This window comes from Gopherus flavomarginatus, chromosome 2 (assembly GCF_025201925.1).
Source record: "Gopherus flavomarginatus isolate rGopFla2 chromosome 2, rGopFla2.mat.asm, whole genome shotgun sequence".
NCBI lineage: Eukaryota > Metazoa > Chordata > Testudines > Testudinidae > Gopherus > Gopherus flavomarginatus.
In genome coordinates this window covers 155,811,865-155,837,356 of record NC_066618.1, presented here as the reverse complement: position 1 = coordinate 155,837,356, position 25,492 = coordinate 155,811,865, and positions in this window count along the sequence as shown.

Here is a 25,492-nt window from a genome sequence, read left to right as displayed (position 1 = left end):
ATGGCTGTTCTTTCAAAAGTTAACAACTGACCATTCACTTAATGCAGTGTGAGGGTTGTATGCCTACAGTGCAACCTGGAACTGGGGTACCACCAGGGCCGGCTCTAGCTTTTTTGCCACTCCAAGTAAAAAACAAACAAACAAAACCCTCCTACTGCCTACTGGACTGCCGAAAGGTGGGGGAGAAAGGCAGCTGCGGGGAGTGCGGGGTGGGCGATCGAGGCGGCTCGCAGGGGGCTGAAGGGTGGCGCTGCAGCCCACTCGCAGCCGGGCGAGAGGGGCTCTCCGCTCCGGCCTTGGGGTGCTTCTCCTGGACAGGCAGGTGGAGCCGCCGGGGACTGCAGGAGGTGCTGGCTCAGTGACTCCTTTAAAGGCAGCTCGGCTGGGCCGGGCTCAGAGTGATGCAGGCTGTGGGGAGTGGTGCATCCCGGGGAGCCCAGCAGCATGGTGAGCGGAGGGGATCACTAGTTCCTGCCTCCCGGGCTAGGGTCCGTGCTCCAGCTGGGTTGGGACTGGTAGAGCGTGGGGAGCCGGCCGGGGGCTCCAGAGCTGCAGACTGGGCTGCCAAAGCAAAAAAAAAAGAACCATGTCAGGGTGGGCAAAATGTGCTGCCCCAAGACTGGCCGGAATGCCGCCCCTTACAGTGTGCCACCCCATCTGGTGCCTGGAGCCAACCTTGGGTACCACTGAGCCCTCTGACTTACCAGCCTGGCCTCCCACACACACTGTGCTGCTGTGACAAGCTGCAGACCCCTCCCAATTCTACACACCCATCGGCATTCACAAAGCAAGGAAAAACACCCAGCTGCAGTTACATGCAGGCTCTCTGGCCAGCAACAATAGAGGGGCTACAGCCAAAATTACCACCAGCTTCCCAGTCTGGGACCCCAGAGGTCCTGCCCTGGTCCAAACCCCAACCAGTATGAATTTATTACTCAGTTTGCCTCTTCCTCAATGTGGAGAAAATATACACAATATGCTTGTATTAAAAAAAACACACAGTGGTTTATATAAAGACATAAAACAAGTTTATTAGCTACAAAAGAGATTTGAAGTGATAGCAAACAGATCAAAGCAGATTACCTAGCAAATAAATAAAAACACCAACTAAGCCTACTATACTAGATAGATAGGATTTGAATTAGCAATATCATAGAATCACAGAATATCAGGGTTGGAAGGGACCTCAGGAGGTCATCTAGTCCAACCCCCTGCTCAAAGCAGGACCAATCCCCAACTAAATCATCCCAGCCAGGGCTTTGTCAAACCTGACCTTAAAAACCTCTAAGGGAGGAGATTCCAGCACCTCCCTAGGGAATCCATTCCAGTGCTTCACCACCCTCCTAGTGAATTTTTTTCCCTAATATCCAACCTAAACCTCCCCCACTGCAACTTGAGACCATTACTCCTTGTTCTGTCATCTGGTATCACTGACTGATGATACAAGCAGTCCACCAAGTTTTCATACACAGGCTATAAATCCCTTTAGCATGGGACCAGCACTTCCCCCAGTTTTTTTCCTCAGGTGTTTCTAAGAGTTCTCCTGTGTGGGGAGTGAGGCCTAGAGATGATGTCACTCCCCATCTATTATAGTCTCTCCATATAGTGGGAACCCCTTTGTTTCAAGCCACATTCCCAGCCCAGTTTGTGGAAGAATACAGGTATCAAAATGGAGTACAGTATCATGTGGTCTGGTCACATGCCTTTGTGCATATGTTGTTTCATTAGCTGGTGGTAACTGCTAATTTCCTTCGTTTTCTTTCTCAGCTCTTCCCTGGAGGAGGGATGAAAGGGTACCCCACAGGGAGGCATTACCAAATGCTCCTTCCTGCTTCCAAGGGGGTTTTCTTGCATTTGGGTGGTGGCAGCATTTACCAAGCCAAGGTCAGAGAAAGCTGTAACCTTGGGAGTTTAATACAAGCCTGAAGTGGCAAGCATTAATTTTTAGAATCCTTGTGCCCCCCCTCTCTTCTGCACTTGGAATGACAGAGTGGGGATTCAGCCTTGACACCTCACACGGCATATTCTGTACAAGGTGCATCATAGTTGTGTCACAATTACATTATAATCATACCACTATGATGAATATGGGGAGCAGAGTGTCACAACAGCTTTGAAACTTTACTATGCAGAAGAAAAATGCTACTTTTAACCGTCTTAATTTAAATGAGACAAGCACAGAAACAGTTCCCTTACCTTGTCAATTCTTTTTTTAAAAACTTTCCCATTTAGATTTTTAGTAGTTTATGTTTAAAAGTGTACTGTACTGAATCTTTTATTTTATTTTTTTTGTTTTTACTGCTGCCTGATTGCTTCCAGTTCCAAATGAGGTGTGTGGTTGTCTGGTCAGTTCATAACTCTGAGGTTCTACTATAGTGCATAACTCCTTGCGTCTGAAGAAGTGGGTTTTTTACTCATGAAAGCTTATGCCCAAATAAATCTGTTAGTCTTTAAGGTACCACCGGACTCCTTGTTGTTTTTGTGGATACAGACTAACACGGCTACCCCCTGATACTTAACTACATGATAGTTATGTTCTAGAAAAATATTTGATAATTACACTTGCTAGGTATTAAAATAGCCCATATTTCCCCCCCTGTATTGTTAAAATGCATGGAAGGGAATACATTCATTCAGAATCCATGCAGGTTTTGAAGTGCAGGCATTGGGAGGCATTTTTCACTCTGCAATGGGCAGGGATGCAGACCAGCCTGGATTCATGGCTCTGAATAGCAGCAGGAGCTGGGAATCCCTGCTGCTAAGGCTGGGGTTTGGTGCAGATTCCCAGCCAGACATTGTAGTGAATCTTTCCTTTTACACTCTTCCAAGGGTCCCTCTTGTAATGGCAACAAAACTGAGGGCCTGCGGTAGCATTCTGATGACCCACCCCTCCTCTGCTCACTTGCTCAGGTGTCAGTTAGAAAAGGCTCCATTGAAACCCATGGAGTTATCCTGGTATGAGTGAGAGGAGAACCAGGTCTAAGGACACCCCCTCCCTCGATGGCAGTGACTGGAATAGAGAGGCATTGTTTAATGCCATGTTATTTAGGGGTACATTGTTTGGAAGAAGAAACTTGCCCTGACGTCCCTTTCTAGCTTTAGTCATGAGTCTGGCTGGCTGTGCAGATATTTCAGCAGGCAAGGGAATGGATAGAAAGCACCCGCCTTAGCAGCTTTCCCAACACTCCACACAGCCCCATGATGTCTTTTCCTCACTGTGCAGTAGATGAGAACACTGACACCCCCTACAAGATTGTATTTATTAGTTACACTGCATTGCTTGCACTACTGGCTCTGCAGACATTTGGCTGCTTTCAGACACCGACGCTGGAACCCTGCCAAAGATCCTGTTTTCCTCTTGGTAGGCAGAGCTGTAGCCAGGTAACTATTAATGTGGCTTGGGCAGCTGGTTGCTTCTGCCGCAAGCTTCTCATATCAAGCCCATTAATTTTACGGTGCCCTTCCACAAGAAGCTCACCCGGTTTTAATTTGATTTTGAGTCTCACATCTTCGCATTTATATTTGGAAGACCTGGGACATGCTGATCTCATGCTTTGTGTGTCTGAGGTGGTGCGAGGGAGGCAAAGCTACCTTTACATCTCCTCTGATCTGGGGGAAGCCGGGGCTGGGCTGGCTTCTGGAACAAATTAGAGCAGCCACAGGGCTGTTGTAATCTATTCCAGCTAGAAGGGAGCCTCTAGACAATGATCATTCCTTTGGCTGGGGAGAACATAGTGCTTTAGCTCCACCCTCTCCTATCCCAGCATTGCCTCCCCTTCCCCAGCAGGCCCCAGCGTCCTCCTGCATCAGAGGGGCTACCATACAGGTGACTATAACAAACTTTCCACATGCCAGGGTTCACTTGGGAAATCCAATTCCCAATCACCTGGGAAATCCTCTGATGTCTCTTTTAGGACAGCTTTAAGGTCACTTTGTACTGCTCCCTAGCTGAGGAACAACTCAGGTGACCAGATGTCCTGATTTTATAGGGACAGTCCTGATTTTGGGGTCTTTTTCTTATATAGGCTCCTATTACTCCCCACCTCCATCCCCATTTTTCACATTTGCTGTCTCGTCACCCTAGGAACAACAATCTGTACCTGTGCTGAGCCCGATTTTCCCCTCATTTGCACTAGTTTCACACCAGTGCATTAACCTCACAGAAGTTTCTCTTGAATTACATCTGTATAAGATAAGAATGAGGCTCACTGTGTGTATTACACAGATATTACCATGGCTTCTTTGTCATTTACACTAGTGACAGTCACTTTACTGGCGTTTCACAAGTATAAAACTAGTGTAAATGAGAGGAGATTCAGATGCATGTTTTTATACCTCTGTTACTTTCCTTACAGGCATTCAAAGCACTTTCATGGAAGTCAAAAAAAGCCCATATTTTTCTTAAAGGTAAACAACCACTCTCTGGTTTTCAGCCAAACCTCCTGTATTTTTTGAGAGCCATCTGCTATCTCTCAATACTTCCAAAACACTTTCCCCAACTAGTTGGAAAGGGTGTGGCTTTGTCGTGATGGCTGCTTTGGTATCTGAACAGCTAAATCAGCATGCCCCTTTTCAATCAGACAATGGGCCTGCTTGCAAGCCTGATAGGCACCGCACATGATCGGTGGCATTTGCCAAACTGGGGCCTTGCTTTACCCTCCACGTTCCAAAAAAGTTGTTACTTCATCTAACTCTTTATGTTGCTGGCCTACATCCAAAACCCAAAGGGGTTATTAAATTAGACACCCTACTATAATTAAATACTATTATTTAGGACTTGATCCTGTAAACACTTATTCCCAGGCACCTAGGAGGGCAGCATGGCCTAGTGGATAATGCTCAGGACTAGTATGCTAGAAACCTGGCTTCTATTCCCAGCTCTGCCACTACGTATTCACTTGTGTGGCCATGGGCATGTCACTTCCCCTCTCGGCGTCTCTGTTTTTTACCCTTTGTTTGTCCTACCTATCTAACTTGTAAGTTCCTTGGGGCGAAGATGGTTTTTTGCTGTCTGTATAGGGCATAATCTCACTGAGATCTAGGCACTTCATGTATTATATTATTATTATTTGTCTTATGGAACAGCCATGGTAGTAAGCTCTGCCGCTGGTAGAAGTGTTTGCAGGACTGGGCCCTTATGGCCTAACCCCAAACCCATTGAAGCCCATGAAACAATACCCACTGAGCATGATGGGCTTTTGAATGTAGCCTTTGGACTATGAGCTCTTTGAGCTATGGGTCTCATCTCCTGTCTACCTGTAAAGCAGACAGTACCATGCTGGGAGTAAGCAGATCACCAATAATAATTATCCTAGTCTCAACTGAAATGAACTGTGACCCTGATCCTGCAAACAGATTTGTGCTGAGGGACCACTGCACCCAGGAGGAGCCCAATTCATCTGTGGTTTCAACTGGCTATGGGTGAGAGTAAAGCATAGGCACCAACTCTGTGGGGGCTCCAGAGCTGGAGCCCCCATGGAAAAAAATTAGCGGGTGCTTAGCACCCACCAGCAGCAAGCTCCCCTCCCTCCCCTCCAGTCCCTCCTGCTGGCAGCCCGGCCAATCAACTCCTCCTAGCACTTCCTGCCCTCAAGGGCACAGCTGTTCCGTGGCATGCAGGAGGCGCTTGAAGGGAGTGGAAGGAGCGAGGATGGGGCATGCTCGGGAAAGGGGTGGAGTGTGCGGAGGGCCTGAGGCTGAGAAGAGATTGAGTACCCCTGGGGAAAATTAAAAGCCGGCATCCGTGGAGTAAAGGAACTCCCAGCTAGCTCAGGTTGCAGGACTAGCACCTGTAGCTTCAAGAGAACTGCCGTTCTGAGATCCAAAATCCACAAACGTTAAAAACCTACAAGATAAAGTTCCCAGGGTAGCCATTCCCCGCAAGGTGACCAGACAGCAAATGGGAAAAATTAGGACAGAGGGTAAGAGGAGCCTGTATAAGAAAAAGACCCAAAAATTGGGACTGTTCCTATAAAATCGGGACATCTGGTCATCCTGATTCCCCCATGTGCATTTGCATTAAGATATACATCATTGAACAAGTGATCACCAATTACTAGCTGACATGAAATAATATTTAGCAAATATTTATTGTACACCCATGATAATGATGCAGAGAGAGAAACAGGTTTCACCCATTCCCTCTAGGAACAACGACTAAGTCACAGTTAGACCTTATCCAAAGCACATGGAAAAAAATAGGTGGCCTAAATGACTTGACCAAGGGTCTGAGACAGATCTCTAATTAGTCCCAATCTAGTGTTTTCACCACAAGACTATTTTTCTTCCCCTTACTTCTCATCATCATCAGCCCTACTAGCGACAGCTAGTCTGGCATCACCCGCTTTTTTTCATTTCTTCTTTGAAGAAGCGCCTGGAGACCTGTAGAAGTAGGTGAGCTGGCACCAGTTCTTCACAGAGCACCAGCAACTACTGCAAAGACCATCACTGGTTCATGGATCACTGTCTGGGGAGTCACTGCTCTGAGATATTTGCATTTAGCCCTGAGACATTGTTACCGGGCACAGTTTTTTGAACACACTGAACCAGATCCTCAGCAGGCATAGATCCACAGAGCTATGCCGATGGACAGCAGCTGAGGAACTGGTCACTCGAATTGCAATTGTAGATCATCCCTGGTATTCTCAGTAAGACCCATCTCTGTAAAACTCACCCCCATGATGGCCAAAATTAAAGAACAGCTGGAATTATGTAGTTGTGAGAGAGATGATGAACACAGGCCTATTTTGTCACTATTGTATTTTACACTGAAAGCATGAAGACTTCGAAGACTATTATATTGAGATGAGCCAGATGGTCTGAGCCCATGAAATATTCATAGCCCTTTGTACCAATGCATGTTAATGTATATGTGTGTCCCTGGCTCAGCGGAGAGATTGCCTGAAGAATCTGGAATCATTAGGTGGTGGTGTGACATTCCACTCATATGATTTTGTAAAAATATGCTAATATAACTGGAATATGCTTCATGCAAAATGTCTTTTGTAAGATATCATTACAAAGCTTATAATCTACTGTGTGTGGTCATCCTATTTGTATAAATGTACTACTCTTGTATCTGAAACTAGAAATATGAAATATAACGCAGAGGGCCTATTGTAACTATGCAAAGTGTGGGCCATTAATGGTGGTTTGGAATCTTGATGACTCCCATTAACCAGGACAATTGACTGCAGATGGTTCTATTTTACCTGTAAGTCTCCCTGTAGACGTGTGTGCTGGCAAGTGAATAATGAAGTCTTACAGTGACATGCGATCGTGTCTCCTGAACTGGAATCCATATTTAACCTAGTGCTTTTCCATTGGGTGGGGGGACCCAGAGGGACAAAAGATTCCCACCTTATGCAAAAGATATATAAATGGGTGGAACAGAACAAAGAGGGAACCATCATGAGGAATCCCCTAGCTACCACATGAGCTGGAACAATAGCTGTACAAGGGGAAAGGACTGTGCCCAGACTAGGAAGGCGTCCAGTCTGTGAAAGAAATGTATTGAAACATCTCTGAGGGTGAGATCTTATCTGTATTCAGTTTCTTACTGTATTAGACATCGACTTGCATGTTTTATTTTATTTTGCTTGGTAATTCACTTTGTTCTGTGTGTTACTACTTGGAATGAGGCCAATTCAATTAGGGTGGATGTGTCTCATTTTCAACAGTTTCAGGAAGCCAAGAGATAAAGCAAGATGGTTGACATGAAAAGCTGAGTTTTGAATGCACTCTGGATCTTCTTTCTGATTCAGCCAATGGATGGCACCTTTTGTCTAAGGAAGTCCCAAACCATGTGAATGCGTTGGAAGGACTTTGGCCTGCCAGACTCTCCCATGTGGATGTTGGGTGATTTCTGGTACATTTAGTGTGCCTTTAGTTCCTAGTTCTGTTTCCATAGATTCTCAGGCCAGGTAGTATCTTCACTGGAGCACTACAGTTGCGCTGCTGCAGCGTTTTAAGTGTAGACAAGCCCTAAGTAACATCGATGACTTCAGTGGAGTTACTCCTGAGTTACACTGGAGTCAGTGAGGAAGGAAAATCAAGCAGTGTTTCTATGATGGCAAAGCCTTAGAGCCCATTTCTCCTCTCGCACACGCAGTGGTATAAATCGGAGGAACATGCACTATAGCTGATGATGTGAAGACAGAGTGAGAGGAAAATCAGGTCTTTAAAATGAGAAGAGGAAGGGGCTGAAACTCTTCTTAGCTTCACTGAAGTCAATGAGCCTTGAAACTACGCTGACTTACATGGAGAATTTGATCAAGTGGAGTTACAATGGTGTAAAGCAAGTGAGACAGAAGAATGAGACCCAAGCTTGGCCCTCTCTGATGTTAACAATTTTCTACCCTCCAGGAAGATGCTAATTTCACTCCAAGTTAGAAAAGGAGGTATGAGGAAGAGCCTTCACAATGTCAACACCTGCTCAAAGAAATAATTACTGGAATAATATTGCTATGGGGACTACCTAAATACAGCATTCCTGTTCAAATAATTGGCTGGTATTAAGATTAAATAGATTCTCGGAAATGTCTGAGTCTTGTAGCACAATAAACACAAAATAACACAAAAAGCCAACATCATTCTGGGATGTATTAGCAAGAGTGTTGTAAGCAAGACACGAGAAGTAATTCTTCCACTCTACTCTGCTCTGATTAGGCTCCTCAACTGGAGTATTGCGTCCAGTTCTGGGTGCTACACTGCAGGAAAGATGTGGACAAACTGGAGAAAGTCCAGAGAAGAGCAACAAAAATGATTAAACATCTAGAAAACCTGACCTATGAGGGAAGATGGAAAAAATGGGGCTTGTTTAGTCTGGAAAAGAGAAGACTGAGAGGGGACATGATAACAGTTTTCAAGTACATAAAAGGCTGTTAAAAGGAGAAGGAAGAAAATTGTTTTTCTTAACTTCTGAGGATAGGACAAGAAGTAATGGGCTTAAATTGCAGCAAGGGAGGTTTGGGGTGGACATTAGGAAATACTTCTTAACTGTCAGGGCAGTTAAGCAGTGGAATAAATTGCTTAGGGAGGCTGTGGAATCTCCATCACTGGGGATTTTTAAGAACAGGTTGGATAAACACCTGTCAGGGATGGTCTCGATAATACTTAGTCCTGCCATGAGCACAGGGGACTGGACTAGATGATCTCTTGAGGTCCCTTCCAGTTCTATGATTCTATGATTTACACAGAATTCATAAGCTGTTAAAAGGTGGGAATCTTTTACAGAACTGGCAAAATTTGTAGAAAATATAGCCTTACAGAGAAGTGTGCACTTCCTATATATAACAGAATCATAGACATTAGAGAAGTATGGGTTAAACCCTCAGCTAGGGTAAATCAAGCCATTGACTTCAGTAGAGCTATGCTGATTTACACCAACTGAGCACTTAGCTCATTGACTTCAAAGGAGTTACGCTAACTTACATCATCTGAAGATCTGGCCCATTGATGTCAATGTAGTAATGCCAAATAACACAAGGTATCAATTTGGCTCCAATCAGTTTAAACCCACTGTATTAACAGCCACTTCCCAAACGTATATGTTCTTTCTAAAAAATCTTTCTGACTGAAAAGTAGCTTCCATTCATGCCCAGTTTTCTTCCATGCCACTGAGCAGGGCAAAGATGTCTTGCTTACGTGTACAGTGTCTGTTAGGGCTAGTGCTAGAGAGAGATTACTCAGTAATCTTGCTGCAAGGAAATCTTCAAAAACAACAAGACTTTCCATTAACTAATAGAGCAGGTGGACAGTGATTACAAAGAAGCCTGGTTGCTAGGAGTCCATTCATGAGATGCTACTGCTACATGTTCAACCAGCACTAATTAAAATATAGATAGAGGCTTTCAGACAGCAATGAGCTCTGAAAAGATTTCAGACAATAAAACACATCCGTTGTCTGGTGTGAGAGAAAGCAGAGTCTGATTCTCTTCTTGCTTATACTGCATTTGCACAAGTGTACCTCATTCTGTTCAACAAACCTCTGAAATGTATTCTTTTGAAGGCTATCCCCAGATAAAGTTCTTCTCCCTTGCTGATTGCCATTTCCTGTTGCCTTCTTATCCCCCTGGTGACACGTACGTAAATGTAACTTCCATTGTCTCTAGCAGCACCTTGTTAAATTTACACCGGAGACACAAGCAAAACATTATTTGTTTAGACAAACTTGTTTATCAAGTCTGGCCACAAAATATATCTTAGGAACCTATTTCCAGCACACACACAACTCTTTACACACCATCCATATGCTCATCACACCGTGATTTCATGATTAGCGTGTCACCATTTTTTATACCTTACTCAATTCACTTGTATAGTACAATAATACTGTATACAACCAGTTTATTCAGTTGCTTATTCTTTGGGGTTCAGAACCCCTGTTCTCTTGGAGTGTCTAGATGGGAAAATTGCCATAATATATCAGACCAGGGATGCATCTATCCTGTCTCAGATAGTGGCCAGCACCAGATGCTTTAGAAGGTGTAAGAATGCAACAGAGGCAGATACACAACCCTCACATTACATCTTATCCTGGTCTCTATTTGTTGGAGACAAGCTAAAGTCCTGAAGCATGAGGTTTAAGATCTGTAATATTCTACAATTTTTGTTGTTGTTAATTATAACAATTCTGGATAAACTTGATATCCATAATAATGAGATACAGTAATGAGGCATTAAGATATTGAACCAAATCCTCAGCTAGAGTAAATTGGTGTAATTCCATGAACTGCAATAGAGCGATGCTGATGTACACCTGCTGGGGGTCTGGTTCATGGTTAATGAGCATCCCGAGAAATAGGCAGCAGAAGATCTTTGCAGATTTTTGTTTCAGGCCAGAAAGAAGCAACAACAGTTATCTAGTCAAGGGAGGTGCCGAGGGACCCAATTACAGAACTTGCTGACTTCAAGGGTCAAAGAAAGTGACAGGTGAGTAGATCCAGGAAAGCGCTCCATCCACTGTCAGGAGCTGTAGAGGCTGCCGAAAGATAGATAGAGTGAGAGGCTTTGCATTTTGGCTTATGCTCTCAGACACAGAAGGGTCTCTACTCAATCTCTACACCTCACATGTGAGCTCATCATGAAACTATAGCAGACTTCCCCAGGGCAAGGAGCAGTGGAACCAAGTCATAAAGCCCAGTGGACGGAACTATGTGGTGAATACATCCACAAGCTGATGGAAAAAACCCAGGGAGGCTGAAATCTGGGCAAAAGATGAGTAAATCAAGAGAAAGGACAGGTCTGACTCCGCTGCAGGAGTAAGATAAACAAGAACAAACAAACATGCTCACAAGACATAAAGTCAAGTATAACCATTCAGGCTGCACAAATACCCACACAAGGCAGTGTGAATAGCAGTGACTCAAGGTCAGGTCATAGTAATGGCCAGATCCTGAGGTCCTCACTTAGTTCATTCAGGCAAATCTCCCATAGGAAGTGGCCTACTTTAACCTTGCACCTTCTTACCACCTCCTGATATTTATTCTTCTTGCTACACTTTTCTCCCGTTCCACCCATTGGACTTACACCAGCTCAGACTCTCTTAGACTCAGGGGCCAGATAAATAGTTGATATGTAAGCGGATGGGAAATATACATTAATAGGGGTTCTCCTCTCACTTACATCCTTTTTGTGTTATTGTAGTTACTCCTGATTTACATCCATCCAGTGCAAGTGGGAGCAGAATCAGAACCTAGACTTTCAAGGCCAGATCCTCAGCTAGGTGTAAATCAACATGGCACCATTTTCGCATAGCAGGTCCCCAGTTGCCTATTTCTTGGGATACTTATTAGCAGTGGGTTAGATCCTCATTTTGCACCACCATTGCCTACAGCTCCTTCTGTGCTGATAAAGTTCTCCATTCTCCAGTTTCAATGTGGCACTTCTCGAAAGAGCAAATGATTTGATCCTGTTCCCGCTGAAATCAATATAAAGACGCTCATGAATTTCTGCAAGGGCTGGATCAGGCTCAAAACTCACTAGGAAAGTAGGCAGGGAAACCAGGAGTCATGTGATGTTGTTACACTCAAACTGAGATTGCTGAAACTGACTTTTCCCCTAGACAAGGTAGGGCCAGAATTAGAAAGGTATTTAGCTGCAGACAGGTGCCTACTGAGATTTTTCAAAAGCCCAAAGCAATTTAGGGCCCAACTTCCCATTGAAAGCCTATGGGAGTTAGACACCTAACTCATGTCAGGGCCTAGTGAAATATACAGAAGCAATGATGGGCATTTTGGGGTGCTTAAGTACCTTCACACATCTGGTCCACAGAGTATCGGATATCAAAAATAACCTGAAGTGGCACAGTTTGTACCCTAAAGCCCATGAGCTGAATTAAAGGTAATATAGTAGGGCTAGGAAACTGAAGCTCCAAATACTATCCAAACATTACTTCATCTAATCCTCTTCACAGCTAAATATTTCATACTCTGTGTGGCTGCAAAGAACAAGAGAGACGCTCTCACTGGCTGAATTGGTTTTGCTGCAGAGACCAAGTTTCAAGTTATAGCTTTTGCAGGAACACCTGGCGGGGGCCAGGCTGCTACAGCAAGAGGAAAATAGGAGAATTCCTCAACATGCTTCATGGTATGAACAAAAAAGTTGCAGAAGAAATAATAAATGATCCTAGTGTGGTGAAAAAAAAGTGGTGAAACTCTACCTTGGAACTTGCAGGTCTCAACATCTAGCAGCAAGAGGAAGGATGAGTGTGTGGCTAAGACAGGGGCTTGGGACTTAAGAGTTGTGGGTTCAGTTCCTCTCATTATCAGACTCTCTGTGGGATTTTTGGGCAAGTCACCTAGGATGGGATTTTTCCAAAGCACTTGGTGCTGAAATCAGTGGGAGTAAAGTTAGACCAACTTTCCTTGACACAAGATACATAGGTGTAAAGCTGCCACAGTTGGTCTATCACTTGTGCATGTGCACACTTGGCTTCTTGCATGGGCACTGCACATACTCACCAGGAGTGCATGTGTTGATGCACAAATGCAGTGCACCATTGGAGTGGCTTCCAGTCTCCATGACCTCTATGCAGTGGAGTTCACAGTTGTGACCACAGGAGTCATTGTCAGGCATTGTGGGACAGCTACTGGAGGACTGATAGGGTCGACACAGGTCACGCAGTGTCTACACCTTGCATTGTGTCAATGTCAGAAGGTCAACCATGGCCCAGTGCTGTTCAGGCAGGTAGCATTATTGCATCACGGTAACAAGGGGCTTATATCAACTGGGGACAAATTTTAGTGTAGAAACATGGACAAATAGTCGACTCAAGGCAGCTTACGTCAGCCTAACTTTGTTGCGTAGACCAGGCCTTAGGCAATTACTGAACTCTTTTGAAAATCCAACCCTCAATCTCTGAGTCTCAGAGCCTATCTATAAATTGGGGGTAACAATCTTTCCTTTCCTTTCTTCCAATCTTAGGCTTGGACTACACTACTGTCTTATGTCAGCATAGCTACATTACTGAGCGACATAGTTTATATCGACCTATCCCACGGTGTAGACAACACAATGTCAATGGTAGGGCTCTTCCTGTCTACATAGTTACCACTTCTCAGGGAGGAGGAATACCTACGCTGACAGGCGGAGCTCTCCACTGCAGCGTTGTAAGGGCTGGTCTACACTAGGGGAGGGGATCGATCTAAGATATGCAACTTCAGCTACGTGAATAGCGTAGCTGAAGTCAAAGTATCTTAGATCGAGTTACCTACCATCCTCACGGTGCGGGATCGACGTCCACGGCTCCCCCTGTCGACTCCGCTACCGCCGTTCACGTTGGTGGAGTTCCAGAGCCGACAGGAGCGCATTCGCAGATCGATATATCGCGTCTAGATGAGATGCGATATATCGATCCCCGAGAAATCAATTGCTATCCGCTGATACGGCCGGTAGTGAAGATGTACCCTAAGTGTAGACAAGCCCTGAGTGTGCTTAGTCTGTAAAGTCTTTGGGATCATCTCCTGCATGTACAGCTCTTAGCTCCACAGGGTCCCAATCTCAGCTGGGGCCTCTTGGATTGTAATGCAAATAATAATAAGTGGCAGCTCTCCATCCAGTGTTGAAGTGATAAGGGCTTGATTCTGCACTCATTAAATTCAGTGAGAACATTTGCCTTTGATGTTAATGGGTGCTAGGTCAGACCTTAAGTGGGGGAGACTGCTGCACTGCCTGAGAAACTCCTCTATTTGGACAAGTACAGACAAAGCTATCCGGACATGATGGGGTGTGCTATGCCTCTGTCCCTTCCACAGCTATTTTGTCAGTGAGAGCTCCCGGCCCTCCACTTCACTGGAGACTCTGCTACTCTGCGACTGGGCCCGTAATTTCAGCACCTCTGTTTCTCATTGTACCGTGTCATGCTGTGTGCTTGTGCAGGGTACAGCTGAGGTTAAAGTTACCCCATGTTCTCTGATGACTCTGCCCACGGCTGATAAATAGAACCTGATGTGAGTAACCAGCTTGGAATGTATGCTGAAAGGAACCATTATCTCTCAGCATCAGATTCTTGGGTCTGGTGTCTTTGTCCCCTGAAAGATTAGCAAGTTAAGAGAATCACCATCATGAGCAAAAGCCTTTGCTGTTGGTATCAATAAAGGACTGGACTTGATGTGGAACCTGGCATATCAGCCTGAGATCTCCTAGCAATGGAAATTAATAAGGATCCTCTAGTAATTAGAAATTGAAAAGATCTGTTTGCTTGTTATACCCATCTAACTGCCAGGGCAGGATACAAGGCTCCTACCAAAAGATACAGCAGGTATTACACTGATACTACATTTGTCAACTCAGCACTCCAGCCTTATGCTGATCAAAGAATGTTCACAGGCAGCCTACATCTGAATAAATGCATAGCTGATCTGCCCGTGGCGGGAGGGAGGTGTGTGTGTGTGGAGTTTTACACGTGTAAATACTGTTGAAGACTATGGATGAAGTTCAGTCCTGTGTAGAAGACCAACACAAGGGCTGGGCACCATTAAGTCCTACTTTGAAGATTTGCCTGTGATTTAAGTGGGTGTTTGTAGCTTGTGCTGAACCCTCTGCAAGGAGTGAATTTCACTCTGTATGATAGCTTCATGTAAGGGACCGGTCTTTTAGAGGATTTCTTGTCTTGTGTGGCCAATTCCATGGAATGACATTGAGCTTCTGTAATAAAGTCAATAAAGGCTCTTTTTACAGGGCATGTAAGATTTTTATGGCCCCAGGACATAGGAGAATAGGATCAAGTGTTGACAGAAAATAATTTCTTTTTACCTGCAGAAAATTGACTTTTCAGCAAAAATACCACAACCTCCATGAGGCACTGTGGTGCCAATTTGAATCAAAATACTCCGAATTTTGATCAAAGTATTTTGGTTTTCAGTTTCTTGACATAAGATTGAAATATTCCACAAAAAGCAGATGTTTTTTGCTTGAAATTTCAGTTTCGGGGGGAAAAAAACCCACAATTTTCCCATCAAAAAACAGTTTCATTGGAAAATTTTCAACCAGCCTTATAGTTATTCAAGTTGGGCCCTATAACCTGTCACACCCTGAGAAGATAATTTTCCCCAGGAGTGCATTAGTTGTCAGAATCATTTTACGTGTTTGATTAATCACTTTCAGGTGAACCTTCTTGTTCGGAGAATAAACAGCTGTTTCCATTCTGACTCATCCCTGGAACGGATTCCACCAGAACTTATTAGGAAGGATAGCAATTTGCGTTGCTGTTATCAGCTAATAAGCTCTGTCAACTTCCTAATGAGAAGTTTGTTTTCAGGGCTGCACAGGTTTTTCAGATTTGCCTAGCAGCAAGTGAATGTTTACCTGACTAACGTTCTCTGGCTGGCTGCATCACAGCGGGGTGCTGAGTCCAGAGAATCTTAGAAGATTAGATACTCTAATAAATTCTGGGTTACAACTCTAGACTGGATGGTAAAATTTAATGTATTAGAAAGTGCTGTTGTTTGCTTTCCTCCTGTTGTTTTGGGATATATTTAATCAATATTTTTATATTTTATATATAATATATCAACCTTAGTGGAAAGGTTAAGAGCTTGCTTGTATGACTGGAGATTCTCTGTTGCAGGGGTAGGCAATCTATAGCACGCGTGCCAAAGCTGGCACGCAAGGTGATTTTCAGTGGCACTCACACTGCCCAGATCCTGGCCATCGGTCCAGGGGGCTCTGCATTTTAATTTAATATTAAATGAAGCTGCTTAAACATTTTAAAAACCTTATTTACTCTACATACAACAATAGTTTTGTTATATATTATAGACTTATAGAAGGAGACCTTCTGAAAACATTAAAATGTATTACTGGCATGTGAAACCTTAAATTAGAGTGAATAAATGAAGACTCGGCACAGCACTTCTGAAAGGCTGCCGATTCCTGCTCTGTTGAAAGGTACTAAGTACACAGAAAGCTGCTGTTGTTTATTTACTTCTTTTTCATTCTGATAGAACCTAGATGTTCCATCTGAGATCAGGGCTCCATTGTGTTAGGTGCTGTGCAAACACATAGTAAGGCACAAACTCTGCTCCAAGCACCGAACAGTCTACATAATCCAGACAAACAAGAGTAAGAGGGGGCAAGTGAGAGAGAAAGTGACTTGACAAAGGTCAAGCAGCTGGACAGTGGCACAGCCAAGAATAGACTTGATCTTTCCTAAGTCCCAGACCATTGGCCTACTCATTGGACTATGTGAATTGTATATTAGACCACGGTGCCTCCCAGCATGTATGTATGCATAATTGTAACCAGCAAGGTCATGACTCGTAGTACCTTACTCCATTGTGTGTGTAGTAAGTATGAACAGCTGAGGACAATGAGGTCTGGATCTTGGATGGGAGAACTAGGTATTATTAGAACAAAGGTACTTTCAGTATAAGGGTGGCACAGCTGTGGCCCTTATTTATTGCAATAGTAAACATGATGATTCTAGTCTTTTTAGATCAACCTGATCTAAAAGGGCTCTCTTACTTTATTTAAGCACTCATGGCAGTGGCTTCCGACCAGTTTCCTCCCACTGTCCGTACGAAAAGTAAACAACCAAATACAGCACAACAGAAAAGGCTAAGCCATTAATTAACTGAGACACATTATTTCTCGCTTTCTCATAGTCAGCAATACATCTCCTTAGGCAGCAGCTCAATCGCTGTGGTGACACTTCTTGTGTTTTAATCTTGGCAAAACATGGCTGTTTGCATTTCAAGCAGGTTGCCCTTTCCCAAGCAGATTCAGAAGTCAGTTTTTGGTTTTATGTTAGGAACAATACTACGGGGCCAAAAAATTGAACAATCTTTGTGAGTTATTTGAATGGAAGGAGATCAAGTTCACAGGCCCTCCTACTGGCTTACAAATTATTCTTATTCATTATGCCTTCTGAGGGAAACACTAACGAGATCTCATCTTGGGATTTTGGGTCTTCACTATTGGTTTTATATGGGCAGCAGTATAAAAACCCTAGGATAAAGTGGGATAAGAGAACCGGGTACTCTGCGAGCTGCCTTCAACTGGTAATAAAAGTGGTCCAGATTTAATCTAACCTGGGGAAACAGACAAATATAATAATCTGGCTACTGTCTTTGTCTTTCTTTTCTGTTTATCGAGGCACTTTTCTATCTATGCATCAATGTAGTGACCTTCTAGCTATCCATCTAGACTTTTAGACATTTATCCATCCATCTGCGTAACAAGCTTGACATGTCTCCATCCATCTGTCCAGTAAACTAGACTTCCATCTCTCTAGACATCTATCCATCCATATATCTAGAAAGCAAGCTAGACTTCTATCTGCCTAGCTAGCCAGAGAGCTAGCCTTCTGTCTACCTACCTAGTTTTGTCCATCTATCTAGAGCATCCATGACCGACCTAAGCTTTTTAAAGGATAAACAACTACCGCTGTTAATTATCAGCCTGTTTTGCTATTAACAGCTACATCGAGAATTTTAGAATGAAACCTTTTAGCAGAGATTTCTTTTCCATTCACTTTTATCTGTGTTTTGTGACAATCACTGACATTAACAAAAATTGCAAGAACCTTATCTTCACAGTGGCTGAAAGCCATTTTTGCTGTGGTTGCTAGTGGATCAAGTGCAGAATGCACAGCGTTTGTTCGTATGTAGCAGCAGGATCTTCATTATTTTGCATTGGCATCTTACAGAACATACCTGATGTGCGACGCTCATCCCTCTGAAAAGACTTGGCGCATGCCCCATGCCAAAGCTGTGCAGAGTGGACACAGGCAAACCAGCTGCAGAGGGAGGCTTCTGCACTCCTGATACACTGTAGATGGTGGAGGGGGTGTCATAAACAGATAGCTAAGGGTTAATGTTCTTTTACCTGTAAAGGGGTAACACCAATAACCTGAAACACCTGACCAGAGGACCAATCAGGAAACAAGACTTTTTCAAATCTGGGTGGAGGGAAGTTTGTGTGTGAGTTCTTTGTTCTTTGTCTTGTGTCTGACCCTCTCAGCCATGAGAGTGATTTTTCTATCTCCAGCTTTCTAATCTTCTGTTTCCAAGTTGTAAGTACAAGGATAGTAAGACAATAGGTTTATATTGTTTTCTTTTGTATTTACATGTGTGTAGTTGCTGGAATTTGTTAAATTGTATTCTTTTTGGATAAGGCTGTTTATTCATTTTTCTTTTAAGCAATTGACCCTGTATTTGTCACCTTAATACAGAGAGACCATTTTTATGTATTTTTCTTTCTTCTTATAAAGCTTTCTTTTTTAGACCTGTTGGAGTTTTTCTTTAGTGGGAATTCCAGGGAATTAAGTCTGCAACTCACCAGGGAATTGGTGGGAGGAAGAAGTCAGGGGGAAAATCTCTTTGTGTTAGATTTACTAAGCCTGACTTTGCATACCCTCTGGGTGAAGAGGGAAGTACTTGTGTTTTCAGGACTGGAAACGGGGAGGGTGGAATCCCTTTGTTTAGATTCACGGAGCTTACTTCTGTGTATCTCTCCAGGAACCCAGGGAGGGAACACCTGGAAGGGAGAAGGTGGGGGAAATGGTTTATTCCCCTTTGTTGTAAGACTCAAGGAATTTGGGTCTTTGGGGTTCCCAGGGAAGGTTTTTGGGGGGACCAGAGTGCCCCAAAACACTCTAATTTTTTGGGTGGTGGCAGCTTTACCAGGTCCAAGCTGGTAACTAAGCTTGGAGGTTTTCATGCTAACACCCATATTTTGGACGCTAAGGTCCAGATCTGGGAAAAATGTTATGACATGGTGGCACAGCGTTGTGGGATAGATAGAATCCAGAAGCCAGTAGGAATATTATATTTTTCTTTTCTCTGCTAGCGGCTTTTAAGCAGAGAGGGTTTGGTTTAAAAAGGAACCAGAGAGAATTTTTTTTTCTGTTCTCTCCTGGCAGTTGCTTGCATATTAAGCAAGGAACCATTAAGCTGTGACAAACGGGTCTTTTGTCAGACAATAGCATTCCCATTGAGGATCAAGTATCCAGCAATATACATGCAAATAAAGTGTTTTTTCTGGTTTACTTTACATTTAAAAGATTAGCTAGAGGAAGAAAGGGAAAAAGGCATTGTTGCTAGGCAGACCCCAGGAGGCAACAGAGAAGCTGCAGTTCAGACAATAAACACCAGAGGGCGCCTCAGCACAAGAAAGCAGAAAACATGAGTTCCAAGGAAAGCCTAAGGCAGGAGCGAGCAGGGCAACAAGCCATAGACAAAGAAAATGAACATAAGAGACAGATAGAACTAATTAATGCAGAACTAGCCAAGGAAGAGGCAGCCCACAAAAGAAAACAACAAGAAGAAGAGGCAGCTCCCAGAAGGAAACAAGAAGAAGATGCAGCCCACAGAAGACAGATAGAACTCCAGAGGGAGGCCCACCGCCAGACCCTGGAATTAGAAAAGGCTAAGCAACATGCTCCAGCCAATCCTAACAACTCTTCGCCAATTATGGTTCCACATCCCAAGAAATTTCCCACCTACAAGGCAGGTGATGACACTGAGGCCTTCTTGGAAAATTTTGAAAGAGCCTGTCTTGGGTACAGCATCCCTGAAGACCAGTACATGGGAGAATTGAGGCCACAGCTCAGTGGACCTTTAGCAGAGGTGGCGGCTGAAATGCCTAAGGAGAAAATGAACGACTATAAACTTTTTCAAACCAAGGCCAGATACAGAACGAGGATAACCCCGGATCATGCCCGTCGGCGTTTCAGAACCCAAAAGTGGAAACCAGATGTGTCATTTCCCAAACACGCTTCCTACGTTGGGAAAAATTATGAGGCCTGGATATCAGGAAACAATGTTAAATCCTTGGACGAACTGCACCTCCTCATACAAATGGAGCAGTTCTTGGATGGTGTTCCTGAGGACATAACACACTACATACAAGATGGAAAACCCAAAAATCTCGCTGAGGCGGGGGAGATTGGAGCCAGATGGATGGAAGTGGCAGAAAGCAAGAAAGCTACTGTCAAGGGGAACGAATACCCCAGAGGGCACACCGACCATAAACCCTACAACCCAGGACAACCAAAGACCCCACCTACAACCCAAGGAAAGCCACAGACACACTATTCTTCCACCTCACCAGTCTCCAGTAACCCACCTCGAGCCAGTGACTAGTCAGATGGAAGATGCTTTAAGTGTAATAAACTGGGACATATAAAGACCAACTGCCCAAAGAACCCCAACCGGGTGCAAGTCATTACACCACCATCACCCAAAAGATCCCCAGGCCCAGATGCCTCTCAAATACCCTTGGAGCGAAGGGAAAATTTGAGAGTGGGCGAAAAGAAGGTTACTGCATGGAGAGACACGGGGGCACAAGTGTCAGCTATCCACCAATCCTTCGTAGACCCCAAATTCATCAACCCAAAGGCCCAAGTGACAATTTACCCCTTCATGTCACAAGCTGTAGACTTGCCTACAGCTGAACTGCCTGTCTAGTACAAAGGCTGGTCAGAAATGTGGACTTTTGCAGTCTATGACAATTATTCCATCCCCATGCTACTGGGGGAAAACTTGGCCAACCAGGTGAAGCGGGCCAAGAGAGTGGGAATGGTTACACGCAGCCAAACCAGGCAAGCTTCTAGACCCATTCCTGTTCCTGAGCCGTCCACAGATGCCCCGTCTGTGTTACCAGAGACCCAAACAGAGGTAGTGGACCCAGATTCCATGCCAACCACTAAAACAGCCACAGCACCTCCAGTCCCAGGCCCGGAACTGGAACAGCAACCAGCATCAGCAATTGCAACCACATCTTCAAACTCAACGCCAGAGGGTGCCAGCGAGCCAAAACTGGCAGAAGCAACAAACAGCCATACCCAAAAGGCTCAACCAGAGCCTGAAATACCCTCAGGTGCGCCAGCGAAAAGCAGTTCCCCAGCAACGAAAACAACCCCATCGCCTACATCGCTTCCAGAGGAACCAAGCCCAAGTCCACAGTCTGAGGAAAAACTGGTGACTCCAGCCTCAAGGAAACAGTTCCAGACTAAGCAGGAAGCAAATGACAGCCTTCAAAAAGCTTGGGCGGCAGCCTGGAGCACCCCACCGCCTCTCAGCTCTTCTAATCGATCCCGGTTTGTTATAAACCAAGGACTTTTATACAAGGAAATTCTTTCTGGTGGACACCGGAAAGAATGGCAGCTGCAAAAACAGTTGGTGGTTCCAACTAAGTACCGAGGGAAGCTCTTAAGCTTAGCCCATGATCATCCCAGTGGCCATGCTGGGGTGAACAGAACCAAGGACCGGTTGGGGAAATCCTTCCACTGGGAGGGGATGGGCAAGAATGTTGCCAAGTATGTCCGGTCTTGTGAGGTATGCCAAAGAGTGGGAAAACCCCAAGACCAGGTCAAGGCCCCTCTCCAGCCACTCCCCATAATTAAGGTCCCATTTCAGTGAGTAGCTGTAGATATTCTGGGTCCTTTCCCAAAAAAAAACGCCCAGAGGAAAGCAGTACATACTGACTTTCGTGAACTTTGCTACCCGATGGCCGGAAGCAGTATCTCTAGGTAACACCAGGGCTAACACTGTGTGCCTGGCCCTAACCGACATTTTTGCCAGGGTAGGTTGGCCCTCCGACATCCTTACAGATTCAGGATCTAATTTCCTGACAGGGACCATAAAAGAACTGTGGAAAACTCATGGGGTGAACCACTTGGTTGCCACCCTGTACCACCATCAAACCAATGGCCTGGTGGAAAGGTTTAATGGAACTTTGGGGGCCATGATATGTAAATTTGTCAACAAACACTCCAATAATTGGGACCTAGTGTTGCAGCAGTTGCTGTTTTCCTACAAGGCTGTACCACATCCCAGTTTAGTTTTTTCACCATTTGAACTTGTGTATGGCCACGAGGTTAAGGGGCCATTACAGTTGGTGAAGCAGCAATGGGAGGGGTTTACGCCTTCTCCAGAAACTAACATTCTGGACTTTGTAAGCAACCTACAAAGCACCCTCCAACACTCTTTAGCCTTGCTAAAAAAAACCTAAAGGATGCTCAGGAAGAGCAAAAGGCCTGGTATGACAAACATACCAGAGAACGTTCCTTCAAGGTAGGAGACCAGGTTATGGTCTTGAAGGCGCAACAGGCCCATAAGATGGAAGCATCATGGAAAGGGCCATTCACAGTCCAAAAGCGCCTGGGAACTGTGAACTACCTTATAGCATTTCCCAATTCCTCACTAAAGCCCAGAGTGTACCATGTTAATTCTCTCAAGCCTTTCTATTCCAGAAACTGACAGGTTTGTCAGTTTACAGTCCAGGAAGATGATGCTGAGTGGCCTGAAGGTGTCTACTACGACGGGAAAAAAGATGGTGGCGTGGAAGAGGTGAACCTCTCCACAACCCTGGAACGTCTGCAGCGGCGACAAATCAAGGAGCTGTGCACTAGCTTCGCCCCATTGTTCTCAGCCACCCCAGGACAGACTGAACGGGCATACCACTCCACTGACACAGGTTATGCTCACCCAATTAGAACCCCACCCTACCGGGTGTCTCCTCGTGCCCAAGCTGCTATAGAACGGGAGATCCAGAACATGCTACAGATGGGTATAATCCGCCCATCTACCAGTGCATGGGCATCTCCAGTGGTTCTGGTACCCAAACCAGATGGGGAAATATGCTTTTGCATGGACTACCGTAAGCTAAATGCGGTAACTCGTCCAGACTACTATCCAATGCCACGCACCGATAAGCTATTGGAGAAGTTGGAACGTGCCCAGTTCATCTCTACAATAGACTTAACCAAGGGTACTGGCAAGGCTATGAGAGGCGGGCTCTTCACTGGCTCTAAAATGACAGCATGGTTGGAGAGTAAGCCAAGAGAAAGGTGATAGGAGCCATGTTTGCACATGGTCCATAGTCAACATATAAAGGGGTGCAGAAGTACATAGGACGTAACTCTAACCCATAGCTCAGAACCAGGTCTGCACTGCATTTCTGCAGCCTGCTTGGGGGTGGTCAGGGAAAGTTTCATTCATTGGGACTGCCCAAGTATGAGAGCTGACTGTCTGTTTTTGATAGTCTTCAAACACTCCACACTTAATCCTATTTTTCAGTGGTAACAATATATTTTCATATGACCCTGAGCTTCAGCCAAAGCTGAGGCATGCACGGTACAACTCAGGGGAAAGGGTTTGTGCCTCTCTATAAAGGTGGCTTTGTACATTGAAAGATAATAGGCAAACAAATGGTTTAAGCCCACTCCCTTTTTTGTCTCTCTCCATGTTGTATACCGAATAGGAAGATTTTGCTTTATTTAAAGTTTGTTTGCCTTTTTTGGTTACCTGAGAAATATCAGGACAAGTCTTCTCCTACCTCTTTTTGCTGGAGGTCTCTTTGAGTGACCCAGAAAAGGGGACTGGGTGGTCTAGGGACGGAATTGATGACACAGACAGTTTTTCTTCCAGCTGCTTGTGAGGCATTTGAGTTAAAAACAAACAAGAAACAGTTTTAAACATTTTTTATTGAAAATCCTTTCTCCTCTCAGTTAACTAGATTCTACCCCCTTGCTTACTGATCCAGCAGAGCACATAAGCATCTCTTCAACTTTAAGCATGTAGTTAGTCCATTGAAGTCAATGGGACTATTCTTGTGATTAAAGTTAAACACAGTTCAAGTACTTTGCTGGATCAGGGTCCATGTTATCGAGGTTATAAACCTCCTAATTCTCCAGTCATTCCTAGAGTCTTCCAGGAAACACTGGGCAGACAAAACCTGAATTTAAAATGTAAATAAACAAACAAATAACAAACTTTAAAACAAACGAACAAACTTTCAGGTCATCTTAATCATAAAACTGAAAAAAAGGCGAAAACTTTTTTTAATTTGTCCTTGGGTCTTGTTAACATTTAAGAAATGTTAATGAAATTGGATGATGTTTCCACCTTTTTTAAATAAAAATTAACGAGGGGGCAAGCTATTCATTTACTGTTTCTAACCAAAGGAAAACAAGCCTATCTTACTATTCATTTGCGTGGATGGTAAGTGGAAAATTTAATCTAAATTTTAAGCAGCTACAGGGAATTGATATCCTTATGTGGCATTTTTTAAAGTATCATGGAAATGACAAATTAAATCAAAGCTGCTGGAGCAGAGGGGAGGGAAATGCTTGCAAATCTGAAAAAGGAGTTTAAGGCCAGGTTCATTTCTGATGTCAATGATTTCATCACTAGTTGATTTTGTTATGAATCACCACTGATTACTCTACAGCAGGGGTCGGCAACCTTTCAGAAGTAGTGTTCCAAGTCTTCATTTATTCACTCTAATTTAAGGATTCGCGTGCCAGTAATACATTTTAACATTTTTAGAAGGTCTCTTTCTACAAGTCTATAATATATAACTAAACCATTGTTGTATGTAAAGTAAATAAGGTTTTTAAAATGTTTAAGAAGTTTCATTTAAAATTAAATTAAAATGCACAGCCCCCAGACTGGTGGCCAGGATCTGGGCAGTGTGAGTGCCACTGAAAATCAGCTCGCGTGCCGCCTTCGGCACACGTGCCATAGGTTGCCTACCCCTGCTCTAGAGCTCACTTTGGACGGTGGGCTAAAATGGAATAGAACTGGGCAAGAAAGAGATTCTGCATTTCATGAAAAACTGAGCAAAACCAAAAAAAAACTTGAAAATGTCCTGTGAAATGAAATTCTGAATTAAAAAAAAAAAAGTTGTTTCGGGCCAATGTTTTCTTTTGACAAAATTGAAATGTTTCCTTCTGATCTGGACCTTTTAAAACTTTTTAAAATGCTGTTTTATATAAAAACAATTTATTTTGTTTCAGAAAGTGGTTTGGAAATGAAAAATCAAAGTGCTTCATTTAGTTTGTTTCTAAATAAAATTCCATCAGAATTGACATATTTTTCAAAATGTGTCAATTTTGACAAAAACAGCATGTTCTATTAAAAAAATGTTTTGATGGAAAAAGTTCCCATCAGCTCTTAAATGGACTCTTCCATATTTCTTCTAAGGCTATGTCTACGTTGGCACTGCTGTAATGTATGCAGTCTAGCCGCTCTTTGCCGGCAGAAGA